Source organism: Anabrus simplex, chromosome 1 (assembly GCF_040414725.1).
Source record: "Anabrus simplex isolate iqAnaSimp1 chromosome 1, ASM4041472v1, whole genome shotgun sequence".
Lineage (NCBI taxonomy): Eukaryota > Metazoa > Arthropoda > Insecta > Orthoptera > Tettigoniidae > Anabrus > Anabrus simplex.
In genome coordinates this window covers 93853646-93877992 of record NC_090265.1, presented here as the reverse complement: position 1 = coordinate 93877992, position 24347 = coordinate 93853646, and the positions used below count along the sequence as shown (strand labels likewise).

Here is a 24347-nt window from a genome sequence, read left to right as displayed (position 1 = left end):
CGCTACATTCCTACTGATGTTATAATGATCTATGTTGACTTCAGTTGGGAAAACCACAAAGACAGTCTTTCTGAGAATTCCGTAGCTAGTACCCATATAGAAAGTTCAATCAATTACGTTCAAAAAGTGATTATCATAGTATTTTTACCTGTGAACAAATAAAGCTGGAACAACCATGAGTACTATTATTTTATCATGTTATATAATGTCAGCACATAAAAGTTTTCTGGTGTCACATTCGGTGTTTACTCGGAAAAAAAATATTAAAATCTCTCTGGTGGAGTAAATGGAATTTCGGAACTGACATCCAGGCAGTCTAAATGGTTTCAGACCGAAATATCTACACATGACAATTGAGGCCATATTATTACTAGTGGTTTCCTAAAGTTGCACAAATACATCAAAGGCTTTTGGCAATGCAACAATGGGTAGTAGCTTGGCCTTAATTAAGGTACAGCCCCAGCATTTGCCCGGTATAAAGTGGGAAACCATAGAAAAACTCCTTCAAGGTTGCCGACAGTAGGATTCAAACCCATCATCTCCCGAATGCAAGCTCACAGCCACGTGACCCCAACCGCATGGCCATGGCCAACTCACACGGTCATAGTATTATTATTAAAGGTAGGCAGAGGAAGTATCCTGTTTACTATAGTCTCTCCCTTTTCTTATATTATCTGGCTTTCACCATATTCTACAGTTTCATATCCAAGACTTAAGATTTATCAAGAATGGCCCTGTTCCACAAATATGATGTCTGCTTGCTGATGAAGTCAGGAAGGATATGAGAAGACATAGATCTAGAAGAACTGGGCTTAAAGAAAAGAGAAATCATCTTTGAAGATGGTGGTCCTGGTCATTTTATATTTGTTCTTGTTTCTTCTTTCAGTTGCTCCTTCTATTCATTATTGATAGGGAATCTGCCACCTGGGTGACAGCCCTAAATGCCAGATTGATAATGATTGGTTGATTGCCTGCTTGACTGACTGATTGTTTGAACTTGTCATTGAGTTTATCTGTCAAGCTTCCAGTCTCTGATGTAGATAATATATTACAATAACTGACAGCATCTCACTAATTACATGAGGTCAGCAATAACAAATGAAAGCATAAGAACAAGATCCGATAAATCCGGAAAAGCATTTTTTAGAGAATGTAACAAACACTCATAAAGACGTGGCTGCTCAAGTCATGAAAAAATAAGGAAAAGGCTATACTAAACAGAGTAACAGGAACAATGTTCCGAGAGTTAAATCAAATGGGAAATATCCATTTTCATTACCCATGTACTGAATTCAAGAAAATGGAAATGTTTGGTTTTGATCTGACTGTTTGGAGTTTAAACATAACTGCATATCACAAGTTCAATTTCATAATGAGTTATCCTTCAAGTTTGCATATTAAAACAAGTCCTTTAACTCGTTATCGATCTCAAATACAACATCATCTTACGTCTTTATATGGGAATGCGGCATAACAGGATTGTACTAGTCCTGCTTATGAACTTGAACTGCATTTGTTTTGGTATGAAATAGTGGTGTTCTCTTTAATTGCTTCAACACTAAAAAGTGTTAATTTTTTGCCTGTGATCACTGTGTTAGTAGTTTTTAGACCTTTATGACTTAATTTTTGACTGTTTTGCTAATTGGCTGATGATGACACTTCAAATGTGTTGAAACTGGTCCCAAATGAACAGGTTGTAACCTCTATTTGGTTCAACTTAACAACGGAGTATTGAAAGGTGGATCCTTCCTTATATTTAATATTGTATATGTCTGGAATTATCAGATTTTGATCAGACTGCAGTGGTTATATTTAGTCTAGTAGCTAATACATAAGCATTTACTTTTGAGAACATTTAATTTACTGCAAACAAATGTAGTTTAACTATATTAAATATGAAATGTCATATTCCAAGTGATCACACTTTTCATCTTCATTTACTTGATTGTCATCCTCTTCATTGTTTTTGTTATCCTAACGCAGATTCTTATACAAAAAAAAAAATCACCATCATTCACCTAGTCTTTGAAATTGCCTCACCATCCAACCCATCACATACTATGTATTTTGAGCAAAGATTATTTAATAACTTCAAAGATTGTGGAAGATTTCCTCTTCTCTTTAAAAATCAAAACTTCTTCCTTTCCTGAATAGACTTATTCCTACAAAGTATTTTACTTTAATAATGTTTCTCTCTTTCTCTTTTCTAACCTTTTCCTTGAAATATTCTGTATTTCTTTGTATTACATATGGTAGTTTGACATCTATTATTCCATGCATGTTTTTCTATAAAGCTCTGGGAGATTTAATGTTCTGTAACGCATAGTCCTTTCCTAAATTAGCTCGGTGTCTTATTCTTTAAATATTTTTTATTCTTCCTTCTCCTAAATTAACTGGTGATCTTCAATAAATATAGCCCTTTGTTGGATTTATCAATTTGTGATCCACCTGATGCATTTCAGATGATTTTCTAAGGTAAATTTAATGATTTTTGTTTAATTTTTGTGGCATCATATGTGTTTAACCCCAAACTCCTCCCTGAAAGATGAAATCACAAGTACAGCAGAAGTGGATTTGTCGGTTTTTGTTGTGAGATTCTTCAAATAAACTTCACATTTCTATAGAGGTATTGAATAAAACAAAATTGTAATTTTAGAAAAGATTCAGTATATCTTTCAATTAAGAAACCCTAAAACCACATTAGAATATATGAAATGATCCTTCGAAGATCCCATTTTTCAGTAGATACACAGTATATTCACACCTCAAAATTTCTTGTCTGCATCACAAAGATTGTATAATCCAAGTACCATAATTATTAAATTTAGGAAAAATTTATTTACTTTAACAACTGAAATATCAAGATTATATTTGCATGATTTAAAAATTATACTGTAATACAGTAGAGTATAAACATAGGACTACAGTACATATTTTCATTCATGGATACACATATGGTCTCCGAATTATCCCTTGTTTGAGGATAAAACACTTAGATCTTACAACATTAATAAATGTAGCACCCTATCTCATGTTGAATTTTCCAATTCGTTATCAATTTGTCAATGTGAACAACCATATCTTGGAAGATCAAGGGAACTTTCAAATTTGACTGAAAAAAGTATTATAAAAAATCAAAGTAAAATGTTTCACCAGATAAAAATTATATTTTTATTCACTGGCCATTCTTTTTATGTAGATAAATTATATAACAAAACAATAAAAAATATAAATTACATACAGTTATAGATCTGATCTAATCTTACACAGCCCACACATATTGCAATATGTCCAATACAACTTCATAAATCAACATTAACTGGAACATTAATAAATCAGTCTTCTTAAAAGATAATCATTATCAGTAAGAATCATCCCCTATGCACTGTTAAGGTTATTTTCATGTCATTCTATTACTTTTAACAAGATTACATGGGACTAAACACCATGGAGATAAAATATCTATTTTTTTCCATAGACAATAAAATTAAATGAGTTATTCCTGAACTGTACATAAGAGAAAACAACTCCTACATATCATCATATCTATGAGTTCAAGAAACTGATGGTAGATGAACGTTCCAAGTAGCTGATGTGAAATTTAAAGAAACTAGAAGCAGCTATACAGTGAAGTGAATGATCTAAGAAAGATTTTGATACGAATATAATTTGCATATATAAAATCTGCTTCTTGTGAATTGACTGTGTTATATTACATTAACATTAGCTGAATAAGATTATAAATTCCTTTAATGTAATACAATGTGAGAAAAACCATACCAGTTATTTCAAAATGGCTAGGAAGTAAATGTGATTCAGTTTGAGACAGTAATATATGAAAATGTTTCACCATAACTGAAGTATTATTAAAATTGCCATCAATACATTCTTGCTAATTCTCTCCCCAAATGTTAACAAATTTTTTTGCTCATTCAATAAATTGAGATTTTCTAACACAGTATGGTTTTCCTCACAGTAAAACATCAGAAAGTACTGTAAATATGTAGCTTGAATACAGACTACACTAGGTAATGTTAAAGTGCATGTAAAGATATCATAATATACTATGTTTGTTCCTTTGCTGGTTATGATATTTTATGTCATGAAATTTTGATTTCAGATCACATTCTGATTTGCCTTGTACTAATAAGTGATCAGTGTACAGTGATATAATATATAGAATATGTATGGGGACTAATAGGTCTATTATCTATTCAGCAGAAATGCATGTCAACAAAGTTCTGTTTGTTCTTGTAGAGTGGTCCCCAAGAGCCATATTTTGAATCTTGTTGCCCAGTTGATTTGCGTTCTTGCTCTTTCTTCTGCACTGCCTCATATCCTGCCTTCCTGCAATAATAATGTGTTTAATATAGTAATATAGTGCAGTAATATACAATGTAAAACCTTCAAAATTAAACAGATATTAAATGATGGTTTCCAACACCAATGAGCAAGGATATTTTTAAAATTATAAAACGGTGAGCTTCAGAGTTCTGTAAAATGGCTTCAAAATGGTTCTGCCAGCACTTTGAAAAGTAGACATAATGTTTTTCTTTTGGTTTAACATTGCACTAACACATTCAAGGCTTTCGGCCCTGTAAGGACGGGAAATGATTAAAATTGGAGAGAAAGCAGCTGTGACCTTAATTTGATGATGATGCTTGTTGTTTAAAGGGGCCTAACATCTGGGTCATTGGCCCTGACCTTAATTTAAGTACAATCATAGTATTTTACTATTGTGAAAATGGGAAAACATAGAAAAACATGTTTAGTGCTACCGATGGTGGGATTTAAACTCACCATCTTCTGAATGGAAGTTCGCAGTTACATGAGGCACACCATTTGCCCAGTCATCTAAAATTCTCTTCAAATTTATGTAATATATAGTATTATTATAATGTAAATTTGCAAAAATGTCACTGGATTATTTCTCTCTTTCCTTTTTATGTGGGTTAGTAAATATATTAAAAGTTTTGCTACAAAAACTGTGGTATGCTCTGTCAAGATAGAAATGAAGCTTAAAATATCCAATACACAATATCTCGATTGTTAACTTATTTATTTATTTATTTATTTATTTATTTATTTATTTATTTATTTATTTATTTATTTATTTATTTATTTATTTATTTATTCACAAAGCACAAGATACAGCTACACTGAGCAAATTTCGCTTGCACTGCCAACAGACTATTTAACCAACGTAAACTTTCATAATAAAATATAACAAACATAACAAAATATAACAAGATCAGGTACACAGCCTACTAATAACTGTCCAAATCGAAAACCATAAGAATGTCCATATTGATAGCCAAGTCGTCGTGGGTCAAGATGGCGGTATAATCCCTTCACATCAACTTATCTTTAAGAGGCTATTTACACACCTCTCGAATACACTTTTATTTGATGCTATATCGAGTTCTTGTCTCCTGTTAATATTGTTAAAGAGTGTCGGGAGGCGGATTAGGAAAGATCGTTGAAGTATTGAGTGCTGAGTGTGGGGAATGTGGAGAAGGTCTTTGGTTCTGGTGGAGCGGGAAGGAACACGGAGAGAGAAGAGTGAGACAAGATGTTCCGAGCGGTAATGCCCATTTAAGATCCCGTGGAGGAAACTCAGGTCAGCTACCTGTCGCCTGATGTGCAGCGGTGACATATTAATTGCCATTAATACCTGCTGCGTAGACAGATTTCTGAGCTTGGGGTTTCTGTTCCTTACAATTGCAGCAAAGAAGGACACTGCTCTGTCTAACTGCTTAGTATTGGAGGGGGAGGCTGTTGTCCAAATAGGAGAGCAGTAGTTTAAGAGAGGTTGAATGATCGTGAGGAAGAAGTGACGAAGAGCAATGGGGTCAGAAATTTCTGTGAAGCGATAGAGAATGCCTAGTAATTTCATAGCCTTGGTTGTATATGTTTCTATGTGGGTCTTAAATTGTAATTTTGTATCAAATATTACACCTAGGTCACGCTGTTGCATAACTACGGTGATGGGCTTGTCGAGTAGGTAATATGATGTCGGTAGAGGAGATTTACGTAGTGTTATGGTCATGTGGCTGCATTTTTGTGGATTGGGGATAAGTTTCCAAGTACGGCACCAGTTCGAGAGGGCATTAAGTGAGGACTGTAGCAGAGCTGCATCTCCTGGATTCCTGATCTCCCTAAATATCTTGCAGTCGTCAGCAAAGAGTAGGGTATTGGCTGTTTCGTTGAGTTCGGACGGCAGATCGTCCATAAACAAAGAAAACAGCAAGGGGCCAAGAGTACTGCCTTGTGGGACACCGGACGTGACTGGTAACCATGAGGATGAAGTGCCTGATATTACCACTCTCTGCCAACGGTTATGTAGGAAGCCAGAAAGAAGGGCCAGAAGACTGCCATGTATATTAAATCGTTCGGAGAGTTTATGGAGCAACAGAGTATGGTCTACAGAATCGAAAGCTTTCGAAATGTCTACGTAGCAGATGTCCAGCTGCGATTTAGCTGCAATGGCGTGTGATGCAAAGCTATGCAGAGTGGCTAGGTTTGTTAGACAAGAGCCACCTGGTAGAAAACCATGCTGCTTGGTTGAGATATACGGCAACGTGAATGCGAGGAGACGCTGGTGTATAATTTTTTCAAAGATAAAGGATAGTGTGGGGAGAATAGAAATTGGTCGGTAAGATGAAACATTAAATTTGTTGCCTGATTTGAGAAGTGGAACAATATTTGCCTGTTTCCAGGTATTAGGAAAATATCCCGCGGCAAAACATCTGTTAAATAATTTAGATAGAGGGACGCAAAGAGTACTGGCAGTATTTTTTAGGAAAAGAGGACCTATAGTGTCGGCACCGGTAGCTTTGTTGGTACGGAGAGTTTGAAGAAGGTCATGAACTTCACTTGGTGTGGTAGTTATGCTTGATAGGGTTCTGTTTGAGGCTGTACCAACGGATGGGAGGGGTTGGTTTTGTAAGGGAGGAGAGAAGTTGGAGAAGAAATACCTGTTGAACAGTTCATTGCGATCGGCGCCGTCTGCTGTTGTATCGTTGTGGTTCACGCTGACAGGAATCCGCTCCGTCCTTCTTCGTGTGTTGATGAGACTCCAGTAGCGCTTGGGATTGCTGCGGACGTTTTCAGTGACAGTGTCTACGTGTGTTTTGTAGTCTCTTCTGACCATAAACCTCGCGTGGCGGCGGATTTTAACGAAAGTGTTGTGAGTGTGTGGGTTAGGGAAGTCTTTCCACAGGCGCCAAGCTCTCTTTTTATTAAATAGTATCAGTCTGGTCTCATGTGACATCCAGTGTTGATGTTTGCTGGTAGTAGCCCGTTGTGCAGGTACGAAGTCTTTAATTGCAGCTTGCAGCCAGTCGTACAGCAGGTCAAGAGCCGATTCGATGTCAGCTATTTCGAGCAGACTCCAGGGAAGGCATTCCAGGGCGCGACACATTGCAGGCCAGTCGGCACGTCGCCAGATGTAGGTAGGGCGGTAGGATGTCCTGCTGTGAGGCTTTGAGGAGGGGTGGGGAAGGAGGAGTGTAGCATCGAGAGACTGGTGGTCACACAGGAAAAGGTTTCTGCCTGGGGTTATTGTTTTAAGTTCTAATGAGGAGAGTATGAAGTCCAGGGTGTTGGGTCCACGGGTTGGGTACATATTAAACTGTTTCAGTCCGAGGCCATTAATAAAACTGTCTATAAAGTATGTGTCACAGTTGTTAGTTGACAGTCCGGTAGTTGGAGAAGACCACTTTATAGACAGGTTAAAGTCGCCCATTAAAATTACTTCACCATGAGGGAGAGCTGCAATGACTGAGTCCAGGCACTGCTCAAGGTCACTGAATTGGCTGTTTGGTGGTCTGTCTGTGCATTGGTGTTTTTAATCCTGTACATTACCAGATGGAAGTAGTGAGGAAAGATTATTAAAACAAAGTCATTTGTTTTTGTAATTCTTCTCCAAAACCACCAAAACCACATTTCTGCAGCCTCAAATTTTGTTTCTTCCTGTTTCCCTACTGTCCAGGTTTCACACCCATATGGCAGTGCACTCCAAACAAAGGTCTTGAGAAATTATTTTCTGGTCTCCAAACTGAAATGGTTGTTTAGCAATAAGTTTTTCTTATTTTGGGAGGCTTGTTTTGCTACCCCTATTCTTTTCTTTATTTCTGAAAGGGATCTGTTATTAGAGGTAATTACACTACCCAAATAGGAGAATTCTGTGACTTGTTCTATCAATCAATCAATCAATCAATCAATCAATCAATCAATCAATCAATCAATCAATCAATCAATCAATCAATCAATCAATCAATCAATCAATCAATCAATCAATACTGATCTGCATTTAGGGCAGTCGCCCAGGTGGCAGATTCCCTATCTGTTGCTTTCCTAGCCTTTTCCTAAATGATTTCAAAGAAATTGGAAACTTATTGAACATCTCCCTTGGTAAGTTATTCCAATCCCTAACTCATCTTCCTATAAATGAATATTTGCCCCAGTTTGTCCTCTTGAATTCCAACTTTATCTTCATATTGTGATCTTTCCTACTTTTATAAACGCCATTCAAACTTATTTGTCTACTAATGTCATTCCACGCCATCTCTCCGCTGACAGCTCGGAACATACCACTTATTACAAGTGATGAAAATCATTTTTCGTCCGTATTGAAAGTTTCATAAACTGTAATATAGGATAATATTTTTTGTTTATTTCCACCTATTCAATACATACCACTTAGTCGAGCAGCTCTTCTTCTTTCTCTCAATTCTTCCCAACCCAAACATTGCAACATTTTTGTAACGCTACTCTTTTGTCGGAAATCACCCAGAACAAATCAAGCTGCTTTTCTTTGGATTTTTTCCAGTTCTTGAATCAGGTAATCCTGGTGAGGGTCCCATACACTGGAACCATACTCTAGTTGGGGTCTTACCGGAGACTTATATGCACTCTCCTTTACATCCTTACTACAACCCCTAAACACCCTCATAACCATGTGCAGAGATCTGTACCCTTTATTTACAATCTCATTTATGTGATTACCCCAATGAAGATCTTTCCTTATATTAACACCTAGATACTTACAATGATCCCCAAAAGGAACTTTCACCCCATCAATGCAGTAAGTAAAACTGAGAGGACTTTTCCTATTTGTGAAACTCACAACCTGACTTTTAACCCCGTTTATCAACATACCATTGCCTGCTGTCCATCTCACAACATTTTCGATGTCACGTTGCAGTTGCTCACAATCTTGTAACTTATTTATCACTCTATAGAGAATAACATCATCCGCAAAAAGCCTTACCTCCGATTCCACTCCTTTACTCATATCATTTATATATATAAGAAAACATAAAGGTCCGATAACACTGCCCTGAGGAACTCCCCTCTCAACTATTACAGGGTCAGACAAAACTTCACCTACTCTAACTCTCTGAGATCTATTTTCTAGAAATATAGCAATCCATTCAGTCACTCTTTTGTCTAGTCCAATTGCACTCATTTTTGCCAGTAGTCTCCCATGATCCACCCTATCAAATGCTTTAGACAGGTCAATCGCGATACAGTCCATTTGACCTCCAGAATCCAAGATATCTGCTATATCTTGCTGGAATCCTACAAGTTGAGCTTCAGTGGAATAACCCTTCCTAAAACCGAATTGCCTTCTATCGAACCAGTTATTAATTTCACAAACATGTCTAATATAATCAGAAAGAATGCCTTCCCAAAGCTTACATACAATGCATGTCAAACTTACTGGCCTGTAATTTTCAGCTTTATGTCTATCACCCTTTCCTTTATACACAGGGGCTACAATAGCAACTCTCCATTCATCTGGTATAGCTCCTCCGACCAAACAATAATCAAATAAGTACTTCAGATATGGTACTATATCCCAACCCATTGTCTTTAGTATATCCCCAGAAATCTGATCAATTCCAGCCGCTTTTCTAGTTTTCAACTTTTGTATCTTATTGTAAATGTCATTGTTATCATACGTAAATTTTATTACTTCTTTGGCCTTAGTCTCCTCCTCTATCTCGACATCATCCTTGTAACCAACAATCTTTACATACTGCTGACTGAATACTTCTGCCTTTTGAAGATCATCACATACACACTCCCCTTGTTCATTAATTATTCCTGGAATGTCCTTCTTGGAACCTGTTTCTGCCTTAAAATACTTATACATACCCTTCCATTTTTCTCTAAAATTTGTATGACTGCCAGTTATGCTTGTCATCATGTTATTCTTAGCTGCCTTCTTTGCTAGATTCAATTTTCTAGTAAGTTCCTTCAATTTCTCCTTACTTCCACAGCCATTTCTAACTCTATTTCTTTCCAGTCTGCACCTCCTTCTTAGTCTCTTTATTTCTCTATTATAATAAGGTGGGTCTTTACCATTCCTTACCACCCTTAATGGTACAAACCTGTTTTCGCATTCCTCAACAATTTCTTTAAAACCCATCCCAGAGTCTGTTTACATTTTTATTTACCGTTTTCCACTGATCATAGCTATTTTTTAGAAACTGCCTCATGCCTGCTTTATCAGCCATATGGTACTGCCTAACAGTCCTACTTTTAAGACCTTCCTTTCTATTACATTTATTTTTAACTACCACAAAAACAGCTTCATGATCACTAATACCATCTATTACTTCAGTTTTCCTATAGAGCTCATCTGGTTTTATCAGCACCACATCCAGGATATCAGTGTGTTATTTAATTTTAAGTGCTTTCTATCTGTAGGCTTTTTCTTGTGTGTTGAATATAATGAATTTTGTGTTATTTATATGTAATTTTAGTTTAAATTTTTCTAAGGATTTGTTGAATGTTCTTACCATCTTACTCATATCCTTTTCAGAATTAGCTAAGAGAGCAATATCATCTGCAAAGTGGATACTGTGCATCATTTCTCTTACTGCATTTCCTATAAACAGGTTAAAGAGATATGGTGACATTGGGCAGTCTTGTCACATTCGTCTTCTAATATTCGCTTTTCTTATAGTGCCATTAATATTAACTTCCGTGGTTTGAGCTTTATATAGATTCAAAATAAGGCACCTGTCTTTCCATTCAAGTCCCATAGTCCTCATTACTTGAAAAAGCAATTTCCACTCAATATTATCAAACGTGAACGACCTGCATAAGCAGAAATGTATCAGGAAGAAGACAAAGATTATCAAAGGCATTTTTCAAGTCTATTAATGCTACATAAGTTTTCCTGTTGACTTCTATCCTTCTTTCCAGAATTTGACATAAGGCTAATATAGCCTCCTTAGTTCCTTTCTCTGTTCTAAAGCCATATTGATCATGATCCAATTGTTGTGCTATTTTCCTTCTAAGTCTGTCTTTAATTATGATAAGCAAAATCTTAGAAATGTGAGGAAGAATTGCTAATGTTCTATAATACGAACAATGGCATACATTTTAATTTTTGGGGGAGTGTCGACTTCTTGAACTGATTCCACATCCTCCAAATATTCTTCAATTTTGACAATATCTTCTCCATCATATAAGTCTTCAAGGTATTCTTTCCATTTGTCACTTATATTTTTGGTGTGAAAGAGCAGTTTTCCATCATTATTTTTAACCACATTGCTTTTAGTTCTTTTCCTGTAGCCCAGAGATTTTATCTTAAAGTATGCTTTCTCAGGGTACCCTTTCTTAAAATCAAATTGATTTCTCCAGTTACTTCTTTCATCCAGTTGTCTTTGACTAGTTGGCAGTTCATTGTTATCAAGTTTTTAAATTCTTCATATTGTTCAAATTGTATTTTCCTTAATCTGTTCCTTTCTTCAATGAGCTCTGGAATTTCTGAAGTCATCCATGGTTTCCTTGGTTCTAATTTTGCTCTACAGAGGACTTCTGTGGCAGCCATCTCTAGACCAAATTTTATATTATCCCATCCCGAGTTACCTTTCTTCACTTTGGTAGCATTCTTGAATGTTTGTAACACACTAAAATCTTGAAGTTTATTTAGGCACCACTTCTGCTGTCTAAGTGTTTGGATCTTCTTGAATTTGACATCACATTTAGCTGCAACAAGAATGTGATCACTGTCAATTTCACCTCCTGGATAACTATGACTGGAATTCACTTGATTTCTGTACCTCTGTTTAACCACTATATGTTTTCTTGTATTTCCAGGGGCCTTCCAACTATAATGTCTTCTTTTGGGAACCTCAAAACATGGTTTGATATAACCATCTCATACCCCCCCCCCCCTATGGCACTACAGCCCTTGAAGGGCCTTGGCCTACCAAGCGACTGCTGCTCAACCCAAAGGCCAGCAGATTATGAGGTGTTGTATGGTCACCATGACTAATCCTCTCAGCCGTTATTCTTGGCTTTCTAGACCGGGGCCGCTATCTCACCGTCAGATAGCTCCTCAATTGTATTCACGTAGGCTGGGTGGACCTCGAACCAGCCCTCAGGTCCAGGTAAAAATCCCTGACCTGGCCGGGAATTGAACCCGGGGCCTCCGGGTAAGAGGCAGGCATGCTACCCCTACACCACAGGGCCGGCAACCATCTCATACTGCTCACAAAATTCTAACAGTCTTCTGCCTCTTGAATTTGTTTTTTCCCAGACCAAATTTACCACTGTATTGAATATTTTCATTTGAACCTATAGAAGCATTAAAATCACCCATCAAAATCACATTGGCATTCTTGTCCACAATTTCAAATAGTTCTTTGATGTTTTCATACATCTACATTGTCATCCTTACTGTTGGTAGTGGGGAAATACACTTGTATTAAGACCAAGTCTACTGATCTGGTTTTTACATTCACCATTCAGATTCTGTCATTAATATGATAAGTGTTTGGACCCATTTACCTCTCATTATGACTGCCACTCCACTACTTCTGGTTCTGTTGTTGACACTATGAATTATTCGAAAGGCAAAGTTTTTAGTTCCTCCAACCTTCCCAGTTTGAGGAATGTTTTTACATTCCTTGTGCCAATAAAATGTTTTTTGTTTTCTGTGGAAGGATTTCGCGGGATGACAAAACAGAGAGGCGTCGCTATTGTTCCCACCCTTCCGGATCTTGGCTTCCGATTTCCACGATCAGTAGAATCAACTCTATCATCAGAACTCAGCATGGCTACTATACATGGGATCTTTAATGTAGTAGTTTCCCATTGCTTTCTACATCCTCATGCCGTTGACCTATAAGTTCTTCCAACTTTAGGGATGGTTTCCCATTCCAAGGGAAAGAGATTGCCCTGAACCTTCAGCTGCTCATCTGCCCTCCTAAGAGGCCGCTGGCATGATGGAGGAGGACTCCTTATCCCAGGAGTCACACGACTTTGTTTTTTAGTCGCCTTCTATGACTGGCAGAGTTTACCATGGGTGAATTCTAATCCACAATCCACACAGACAAAGGGCCATGAAGGGCATGAAAATTAAAGACTCCCTAGGCCTCGAATGCTCTAAAACCATCGGGATCGGAAAAGAACAAGAGTTGTCCAAGGGAGGCCGGGCAGGATACAGGAAAGTGAGGAGCCTGGCACAAGTAAGTGGAAGCAATGTCAGGACTCAGCTAAGGGCCAACCCACGCTCCCAAGGTGAGAGCCCCTGGGCCCCTTTTTTGTCACCTCTTACGATAGGCAGGAGATACCATGGGTGTATTCTTCATCTGCATCCCTCACCCACCGGGGGCTGTCTAAATTTCTTTTAAAAATCTGAATTCATCATATCCTATAGATTTCACAAATTTATTTTGTAGTATCAGAAAATATACCAGTACCTTGTTTGTAACAGCTACTTCTACTCATCCTTATGTATAATTACAAAGAGGAAGCAGTAATAAGATGAGAACTTCCTGCGTGAATTACTTTTTTCTTGTTCAGTAATGCTCACTGAGGTAGAGCTAATAAGGCATCACTCTTCACTTAGGCTATTTATAAATATTTGAATATTAGATTTTGCTCCATATAATTTTTGAATTCCACATCCAGATATCTGTATTGTAATTATGCCCCAACTTAGCATTTTTCTTTTCCATTACATTCAGTTGGAGTCACTATGGTTGGCATGATATACTAGTAGGTTGTAGAAGGGTTCACTATTGTATTATTAGAAATATCTGTTTGCCTTTGGCCTGCAGGCTGAAGCCCTTTCCAAAGCTGCAATGGACAGGTGTATGTTTACAGTGGTTACCATGACAACCTAGTAGAGTTCATGCTTTGTTAAAGTGAGTTTCAAGTCAAAATCTATCTCTATTTCCAGATCTTAGTAGGAGATTCTGAAGCACATTACAGCCTCCTCCTTTGTCAGTCTGGTCATTGACACAGCCCAGAGGGAAGTACCGTAACAGTTACATGTTAAGCCAGCCCTTGCTCCCTTCCTCATAAATATCTCATTCAATCCTCAGTACTTTCGAGTAGAGAGGTTAATTTTGTATTTACGAGTATATGCTAAAATTGTGCAGTGAAGTTCAAAGAGAACAATACTTAATATATGACACCTATTTAATTAGCATCCTTTTATAAGTGGCAGCTTAATATTAATATGACCACATGGACGTGGAATGAATCAGAAAAATGATATACCATACAGTAGTGAGTAGTGTATTACAAACATCATTGTAACACTGAACTTGACTTCCATACTATATAAAGTATAATTTTAAGCAACATTGAAACTACTTTAGGTTAATCTTTATTTACGTGAATTCAATTGGAGGGTGGGGGTTATGGGGTATCATAGAATCCCTGCTTCTAAAAGAGTTTCACCTGTGGTTCAGCCCGTGAGTCACTACTTCAATGAACTATGTAAATATATACTGTATTCAGAAATTCTAATTTTGAATGTTAGATGGCCTGTCTATTTTTGGTCTTTAGGTAACTCACCTTGCGGTTGGATCCCTAGATGCAGTGCTGGATACATTGCTGGAAGAGCAGTATTTGCTTCCTTGGACCATGTTTGTTGAGTAAAGGTGAAAAATGGGAAATGGTATTCTAGAATGATATCAAGACAGCTCAAGTCGGTCGACTGAAGATCCGTCCAGTGGCTATGCAAATTGCTGCAAGCAGAGAACAATAAGTTTACTAGGTTTGTTGTTTACATACAATACACATTTCCAGCTACTAGATGCACTAAAGGTACTGTAAACAAGATAATATTGTGCTATCTCGTATGTCTGTGGTTACAGCAGAAAGCCATCAGCTCTGAAGGGACTTGAAAAACGAAAACAACTCTGAATGTAAATTCTATGAAGTTGCAGTTGAAGAGACATTCTAATTTATCGACCAGTCCCAAGTTCATTGAATGGATCCTCTACTAGAAACATTAACACCATCCAGTAGTGGTGACTGGGAATTAAAAGTGCGAGGGCAAAAATATATGCAGACAGCAAATAGTACCCGGATTTGTGGGATATAGTGGACGAGGTGGGGGGGGGGGGGGGGTGTTATACATCAAAACTGAAGCCGGACTGAGTGCCTCAGATGGTTGAGGCACTGACCTTCTGACCCCAACTTGGCAGGTTTGATCCTGGTTCAGTCCGGTGGTGTTTGAAGGTGCTCAAATACGTCAGCCTGTTGTCGGTAGATTTACTGGCACATAAAAGAACTCCTGAGGAACTAAATTCTGGCACCTCAGCATCTCTGAAAACTGTAACAGTAGTTAATGGGATGTAAAGCCAATAACATTATTATAATTCGAAACTGAAGAAAAGAGCTACAAAATGGTAAGTTTTTTATGCTCTCTGAACAAATTTCAACAGAGAGGAAAAGGATGACAGTTTACCAATTTAAGTGCAGTAATAATATTTTTTTGAGATTTTGATTCAATACTACCAGTATACAATAAAACTTTCACAAAAGGAACAATATTACACATTTATTACAATTAAAAAGAAGTATGGTGATATTATACAATTGAAAATCATTTAGTATTTGACCACACACTAAGAAACTAATAGACACTACAGAGACTGCCAGACTGACGAATTTGCGTGGTAAGCAGATGAATTAGAACTCAATGTCCATGACCTTAGCAAAAAAAAAGTATACCCCTGCTGCCCTCCCTCACAGCACATGTAAACTCTCCACTACTTGCTGTGGCGTTGTACAAATCGGTTAGACGGGTCGAACGATATTTTGTGTGTATTTCTGCTAATAATTTTATTAATAAATAATTTAAAAAATGAAGGAAAGAATTTGCTGATAAGACAACAGGGCATGTACAAATTGCTTTATTTAGTAATTCCTATAAATCCTAGTTTCAGCCAGCTAAAATGGAATAAAAATGTAACATTTTCTCCAAAATGTGGTGGTGGGCAAGCGCCCCCCTCCCCCCGACCCCGACTAATCGCCGCTATTGATTTGGCTGTTTAAATATCAATTCCGATCTCTCATAACTTATGCACCACAATTACATTTCTATTCAATTTTCATACTCCTACAGTACCAACTAGCGTTAGGAAATATAATACCCACATTACAAGTTGTAAAAGCATTTAGTTTTGTGCACAACTTTTGATCATTTTGTAGAAGTATGTATTTCAAACTTAGTAATTAAGAATTATTTCATTTCTTAGAATGTCTAAAATTGATAATGCTCCAGTTTGTGAAGTTGTTCAGTACAATCCAGTACAGTATTTTCATAGGATAGATCAGGTTCGAGCAGTGTCACACTTTTCTTCAGTTCTTCCTCTGAATCGCTCCTGCTAAGAGAACTAGTGGTATGAATTGGCCACAGCTGACATTTACTTTGCCACAATGGAATGAGCAATAGTTACGCTTTGCAGTATGTCTCATGTTTTTGATTTTTTGGTTTTTTGTTTTGTTTTGTTTTGTTTTGTTTTGTTTTGTTTTGTTTGTTTGTTTGTTTGTTTGTTTGTTTGTTTGTTTGTTTGTTTGTTTGTTTGTTTGTTTGTTTGTTTGTTTGTTTGTTTGTTTGGTAGTCATTATTTTGTATTAACAATTAAATAATGCATGACTTCATCTGTCAACAGGATAACTCCCAAAACAAATTACAAACGAGAAGCACATAGTGTCTACTACTCGTTGGATATCTGTCGGTTGTATTTCAGTGCATCCCTATTATCTACTACAATGCCTGGGCTGTACCTTAATTTAGGTCAGGGCTGATTCCTTCCAATTCCTAGGCCTTTCATATCCCATTATCGCCATAAGACCTATCTGTGTCGGTGCGTCATAAAGCAAATAGAAAGAAAAAAAAAAAAGCAAGTAATTAAAGTTGTGTTGAATTGACCGTTGTCTGTCTAACGTGTCACCCTAAGTCAGACTTGCGTTGGGTGACGGTGTCATGAAAACCCAACGGGACAATTCATCGCCTGTCCTAACCCATACGTTTCTGGACGTGAAACATCTTTCAAATTGGAGCAAGGGGATCTCCGGCGAAAAATCAATGTGATGGTTTTCATGTAACACTTCAAGTTGTTAGAGTTCTAAAAGTATTACATATACAGCAGGGTATTTATATACACCCCAAAATGATTTGTGGTATTGTGGGATTAGGTATGTTATATGGTAGAGCGTGTGAAGTCCTGTTGTAAGTGGTAGAGAGCACTGTATACACCAAAGTAATTCAATTGCTTGTTTACAATGCAGCACATCACTGCCTACGGTCTGTGTTGAGTCTGGGGTGAACTATGCCATTTCAGTTGAAGACCGGTAGACCGACAGTGACAACGCCACGTCAAGATCTGTATATACACATAACAGCGAGAGGAGACCAACTTTGACTGCACAACAGTAACGGGATGACTTCTTAAGGGCAACCGGGGTCCATGTATTTGCATAGTACCCAGTTAAAATCATTTTGATCGATCTGACATGTTCCATTAGAGAATCGTCATCATGTTGACAGGAGATGATGGGCCATCCAATATTTGAATTGGAGATTGGATGGATGGCGCAATGGCATGTTTGCAGATGAAACACAGATATCACTTAGACCAGATACACTATGATAAAGAGTGTGGAGACGTAAAGGACGCGGTGCAAAGTACCAACATGTTCAAGAGTTGCATGCATTTGAAGGTGGTGGTGTAATGTTTTGAGTGGAGATTATACATGCTGTTGTACACCTTTGATGCCAATTCAAGATGCCGCAGCGGTATACCGATTAAATACGTTGACCATTTATACAACCATATAGGGATGAATATGGTGCTGAACTCATTTTCGTCGACGAGATTCACTGTCATCGAGGTGCATCAGTCAGGAATTTCATGGGAGAGGTAGGTATCAACCATATGAATTGGCCAGCTAATTCTTCAGACGTGAACTGCAATGAACATACAAGGGGCAGATTGGAAACGGCTGTGTTTGATCATCCGCAACCTCCACAGACATTTCCAGACCTCATTAGAGTTGCCCAGATAGAATGGGACCTTCTTCGTTAAGATTACGTCAATGTTCTGATCGCAAGCATGCCACAGCATGTCAGAGTCCTGAACAATGCCAGAGGTGGATACACATGGTAATAAGGCAGAGTGAAGGTCTCTTGATACAGTAAACAGCATTCTGTAACTTTATTATTACATTGCAGTGTTGATATTCCAAACTTCTTTTGCTGATTATATATATATAAAGTTTTAAAATAGAAAGATGAGCACACAAAGCTTGACCACGGTAGCTGATTTATGTGCACAACATCTTCATAAGATGGCTGCTCACTTAAGATATGATTTGGCGGTCTAAAGTAAGTTACTGTGTGCTGTAACCTGCCATTTAGAGTTGCTCTCAACGATATCTATCAGAAAACGCAAAATAACCTGCCCATAAATTAAACAAATAACGTTGAAGATTTCATGACTGAAAATCGACGAAGTTCAGTATTCTTCTTCTTCTTTTGCTACCGCATTTTCCCACACCTGTGGGGTCGTGGGTGCTAACTGCATCGCACATGTGGATTTGGCCATGTTTCACGACCGGATGCCCTTCCTGACGCCAACCCTATATGAAGGGATGTAATCACTATTGTGTGTTTCTGTAGTGGTTGGCAGTTGTTGTCTGAATATGATGAGAAGAGTGTTGGGACGGACAGATACACCCAGTCTCCGAGCCAGAAGAATTAATCTGAAGTGATTAAAATCCCTGGGACCCTCTGAACCGAAGGCCAGTATGCTGACCATTCATCCAATGACGAAGTTTGGTATACTGGTACTTTTCAACAAAAAAAAAAAAAGAAAAAAAAAGAAAGAAAAGAGGCCATGATTAATAAGTGGCTGAAACGTCTATAGAAGATATATTCAGAAGAAAACTAGATTCAAGAAGGGATTGAATAAGTACGTATGCAGAACAAATGAGCTACGCGAGCAAACTTGAGGCTGCTGTACGCAGATTGGTAACTACAAATGACGGTGCGGTGGTGAGTACGTCTTGCTGAACAGCTTATGTACAGCCAATGGAAACTGATTAAATATACAAGGATTAAGTGTGAGTGATCAGATTAGTGTACCGGGTAATAAGGGCAGCTATATTAGAGATGCAAAGCATGAAATGTTTTGGTAAAATAGTCTTCTTTTACTATTTGTCTTATGATGATGATGGAGTAGGGAAGGGATAGGACTGAGAAGGAAGCCTTAATTAAGGTATAGCCCCAGCATTTGTTTGGAGTGAAAATGGGAAATCACGAAATACCATATTCAGGGCTGCCGACTGTGAGTTTTGAACCCACTATCTCCCTAAGACAAGCTGACAGCTAGGTGACCCAAACAGCTTAGCTTACTCAAAATACTTTCTACGAATAATAAAGTATAAAGTAAGTTATCCCTTTCCCACCTAGCCAGCACAATCGTGCGGGTTGAGTTCAAAAAATCCTTGTGAGCGAATGAAACTCTTTCACCGCATCCGAACGGAATACATCGCTTGTGCGGGTCCCGCGCAACGTATTTCATCTGTTTTTAATTCCGTACTACAACCTTCAGATGGCAGAAGAGTCTTGTAAAAATCACGTTGGTTCAACAGTATGGCGCATGCTGAAGGTAAGTTAGATTTTTTCACTATTACTTGCTCTATATGTCTTTTCTTCATTTGAATACAGTGTGAAAATACTACAGAAGGGAATAAAACTAATATCAACCAGAGATAATTTTTGTATAATGTGCTACGAGCTCATCAAATTAGAGTAGCATGATCGTGCTGGTCAGAACTAGGTTAAGCCCGTTGACTGCATCCAAACCTCATGGCGCCGGCAATAATAAGTGGTGTTTCCATGACTTTTTCTGGGATTATGCGTTACAGAACTTTTATGAAGTGTGTTGTAGGTACTGAAATGATAATGTTAATATGTATTTGGTTTTATTTCAGCGAATGACAACTACATTTTACAGTTACTTGAAAACTCTGATGTTGATGATCTGTCTAGTGAGGTTGATGAATTTGAAGATTCATTTCCTCCAAGTTACGATCCTCATGCTTCCAATATCTCTTCTGAGGGTGAGGTAGAAGGGGTTACAGAAGATGTCACATCAGATGTGAAGGAAATATGCAAATCAAAAGCTCCATTACGTAAGCTTATTTGGAAAAAGAAGGAATTTTCTGAAAAGGTGCATCCCACCCCTGACATTGATGGAAACTTACAAGTAAGTAAAATGTTTATTACTCTAATCAGCCTGGATATGTTTCCAAAGAGACAAGAACAGTGTAATAATGCATGTTTTATATTTCCAGAGCCCTCCTGCTATATTATCACTGTTGCAATACCTTCAAGAGTACTTCGGTGATAATCTTTTTGAAAATGCTGCAGAAAAGACAAACATGTAGCCTATTCTGTAGCCAAAACTGGCAAGTCTCTCCTGACCACAGCTGTTGAGATAAAAAAGTTTTTTGGCATTAATTTGTACATGGGTTGCATCCCTTATCCTAGACTTTCAATGTATTGGCAGAAGGGCATTGAATTAAAATTAGTCAGTACTGCCATGTCCAGAGATAGGTTCTTTGCTCTCAGAAAAAATTTGCATGTAGTGGATACAGTTAATAAACCACAAGATTCAGAAAACAATGCTCTGCGGAAGATTTAACCCATTATTAACTGTGTTCAGGGAGCATGCTTACGGATTCCTAGGGACCATGGTACATATTCCATCGATGAGCAAATGATTCCATTTACAGGCAGATGTAAATTAAAACAATATGTTAAAAATAAGCCCTGTCCTGTGGGATTAAAGAATTTTCTTTTAACAACTTCCACAGGAATCCTGCTTGATTTTGAAGTATACCAGGCGAAAACCACACCTCTGCCTTGTAGAAAACTAGGTTTAGGACCATCTGTTGTGATACGTCTGGTAGAATCTTTGCCAATTGGTAGCTTTGTCTACTTTGACAGATATTTCACTACCATTCCCCTGCTAGGGTATTTAACTGAGAGGGGTATTGAGGGCACAGGGACCATAATGGTCAATAGAATTAGGGATGTGAAAGCGATATCTGATAAAATGAGCAGAGGTGAGAGCCATGAATACGTCAGAAGTGATGAAAAGGTTGTAGTAGTAGAGTGGAAAGACAGTCAGAAGGTTATCATCGCTTCCACATGTTCTGGCATCAAACCAGAAAAGAAAGTTAGAAGGTGGTCAAAGGCAGAGGGGAAATACATTGATATAGACTGCCCATCTATTGTTTTTAGGTATAATCAGTGCATGGGTGGTGTTGATGTTACCAATCAACAAACTGAATATTACCGCACTTGCTTTAGGACAAGGAAATGGACCTTAAAATGTATTTTACACTTCCTTGATGTGGCAACTGTTAACAGTTGGATGGTATGTACAAGAGATTGTTTGAGATATCAGAAAAAGAGAAGAGAAAAAAAGGACCTGTTGCAGTTTTGAATGGACATAGCTGAAGCTCTTATTTCGACACCAGAGAAAAAGAGAAAATTGTGTGCTCCTGAAGAAGATGGGAACTATGTCGATGACAATGAATCTGCAAAGAACTGCAAGATTTACACCCCATCGCCAAAACCCGGATGTGACAAGAGGTTTGATGGCTATGACCACTGGCCAGTCATAGACGACATTAAATCTCCAAGAATTTGCCGTCTTGAAGGATGTAAGAGTCGTACAAAAGCACGATGTTCCAAGTGTGATGTTTATTTGTGTCTTTCTAAAGAAAAGAACTGTTTTGTGGTGTTCCATACTTCTAAGTGAATGGAAATCAAAATATTCTTCTGGGACCAAAGTAGTTGACTATTTTTGTTCTTTTAATTTTTAAAAATTTCATTTTTTATTATTTAAATTTGAACAGTTACTGTACAAAAGAAATGTTATTTGTGTGCTGTATTTGATTTGTAGTGATTGGATTAAGTGAAATATTTTTTCTGTTTGCAAATCAAGCGATGGTATTACTTTGTTTTGGGAGCTCCAAATGTAGGTAATATTTACTCAATTAAATCCTGATCACCACAATTGTGCTGGTGCTATTGTGACAAGGTGAGTCGAGAAAGAATTTTTTTGCATATTTTTCCCATGTCATCATCATCATCCTAAACCATCTCCAGTTTCCCGGGTGTGGTATATGAGCCTCCTCCATCTCATCCTGTCCTTGTACCATTCTTCCTCCACCAACTTGTCCCAATCATGACCTCTCAGCATTACATCGCTCTTAACTAAATCTATCCATTTCCTTCATGGCCTTCCCACGGGTCGTCTTCCTTCTACCTTTCTGTCAAATTCCTTCCTTGCAGTTCTGTTTACTGGCATCCTCTTCATGTGACCAAACCACTTCAGTCTTGATATCTGAATCTTATTTAGGAGAGAATTGTCTATTCCTACTTCTTCTCTAATTTTCTCATTCCTAATCTTGTCTTTCCTGGTTTTCTGGATCATAGTGCGTAGGAATTTCATTTCAGCTGCCTGAAGTTTGGAATTATCTCTATTGGTCAGTGTTGTGGTTTCGAGACTGTATGTAAGAATTGGTGTATAATAGGACTTGTACAATGTCATTTTTGTTTTCGTGGGTATTTGCTCATCCCACAGCAGGTGTCTTACCTGGTGGTAGAATTGTGTTGCCTTATTGATTCGATTGTTCACCTCATGTTTTGCTAGGTTGTCATTTGATATAACGCTACCCAAGTATTTGAAAACTGGAACGCTGTCCAGTTGAGCTTCATTTAACATGACTATTGGTTCTGCTCCTTCCCCATACACTTTCATCCCCACCGTCTTGGTCTTGCTGATGTTTAAACAATATTTCTTAACTCCTCATTCCAGCTTTGTATTCTCTCTCCCAATTCATCTTCTGAGTCACTCCAGATCGCAACATCATCTGCAAATGTGAAGGCTTTGATATCTCCATGTTCTTTCCTTTTAATAGATTTCATTACTACATCCATTACAATAATAAATAGAAGTGGTGACAATGAGCTGCCCTGCTGCACTCCTCTCTTTGTTTCAAACCAGTCCGACACACCACATCCTACTTGAATACAGCTTCTGTTCCCACTATACAACATTTTCACTTTGTCTATGAGGCTGTCTCGCACTTGAAGTTCTTTCATGCATTGCCAAATTCTTTCCCTTGGTACACTATCGTATGCTTTCTCAATGTCCAAAAATATTAGGAATAAAGGCTTGTTCTTCTCCCAGTATTTTTCCATTAGCATCCTAATTGCAAATATAAGGTCTGTAGTTGACCCTCCTGGTCTGAAACCATACTGCTCTTCTTCCAAAATTGGTTCAACAATATCTCTGATTCTGGTCTCTATTATTTTTTCCAATATTTTCAGGACATGAGACAGTAGTGTGATACCACGGTAATTAGTACATTTTCGTCGGCTTCCTTTCTTGAACAGAGGTACAATGATGCCCATCTTCTAGTCCTCAGGAATAGTATTTTCCTCCCATATCTTGTTGAACAGTCTATAGAGCCATTGGATTCCTGGAACTCCCGCTGCTTTCAGCATATCTGCACTTAGTTCATCTACGCCCACTGCCTTTCCTTTCTTCATGCTCTTGAGCGCATTTTCAACCTCAAGCCATGTAATTGGTGGTTCAGTTGTGGTTCCTCGACTTGGCTCTCCTCTATCCGTTGTTATGTTTTCTGTTTCTCCATTCAGCAGCTTTTCGAAATAGATCTTGAGTTCTTGTTTAATTTCTCCCTCTTCTTGTGCCAGAGTTCAATCATCACGTTCTATTGCTTTTATGGTCTCTTGATCCCTTCGCTTGTTTTTCACTACTCTGTATAGCAATTTCATATTTCCTCTACTGTCCTCTTCCAGTTTGTCTGCAAACTCATTCCACTTCTTCTCTTTTTCTTCCCTTACAATGTTCTTTACAGCAAGTTTCTTGTTCCTGTATACTCCTTGAGTCTTTGTATTTCTTGTTCATTTCGTTCTTCTCCCTGTGTTTGTTTCTCCTTGTCCAGTGCCTTCTTTATTTGGTTTCTTTCTTTCA

At 37.8% G+C, this 24347-nt stretch overlaps 1 protein-coding gene across 1 annotated transcript in view; it reads right to left on the bottom strand.

The window, feature by feature from the left end:
• Window positions 1–2852: 2852 nt before the first annotated feature.
• LOC136884337 (uncharacterized) overlaps window positions 2853–24347 on the bottom strand; it is a 42752-nt gene continuing 21257 nt past the window's right edge. Inside the window, exons 3-4 of the mRNA XM_067156444.2 lie at window positions 14833–15005; window positions 2853–4347 (exon numbers count right to left, since the gene is read on the bottom strand). The gene's annotated coding sequence lies outside the window, so the exon portion shown is untranslated. The remainder of the gene's footprint in view (window positions 4348–14832; window positions 15006–24347) is intronic.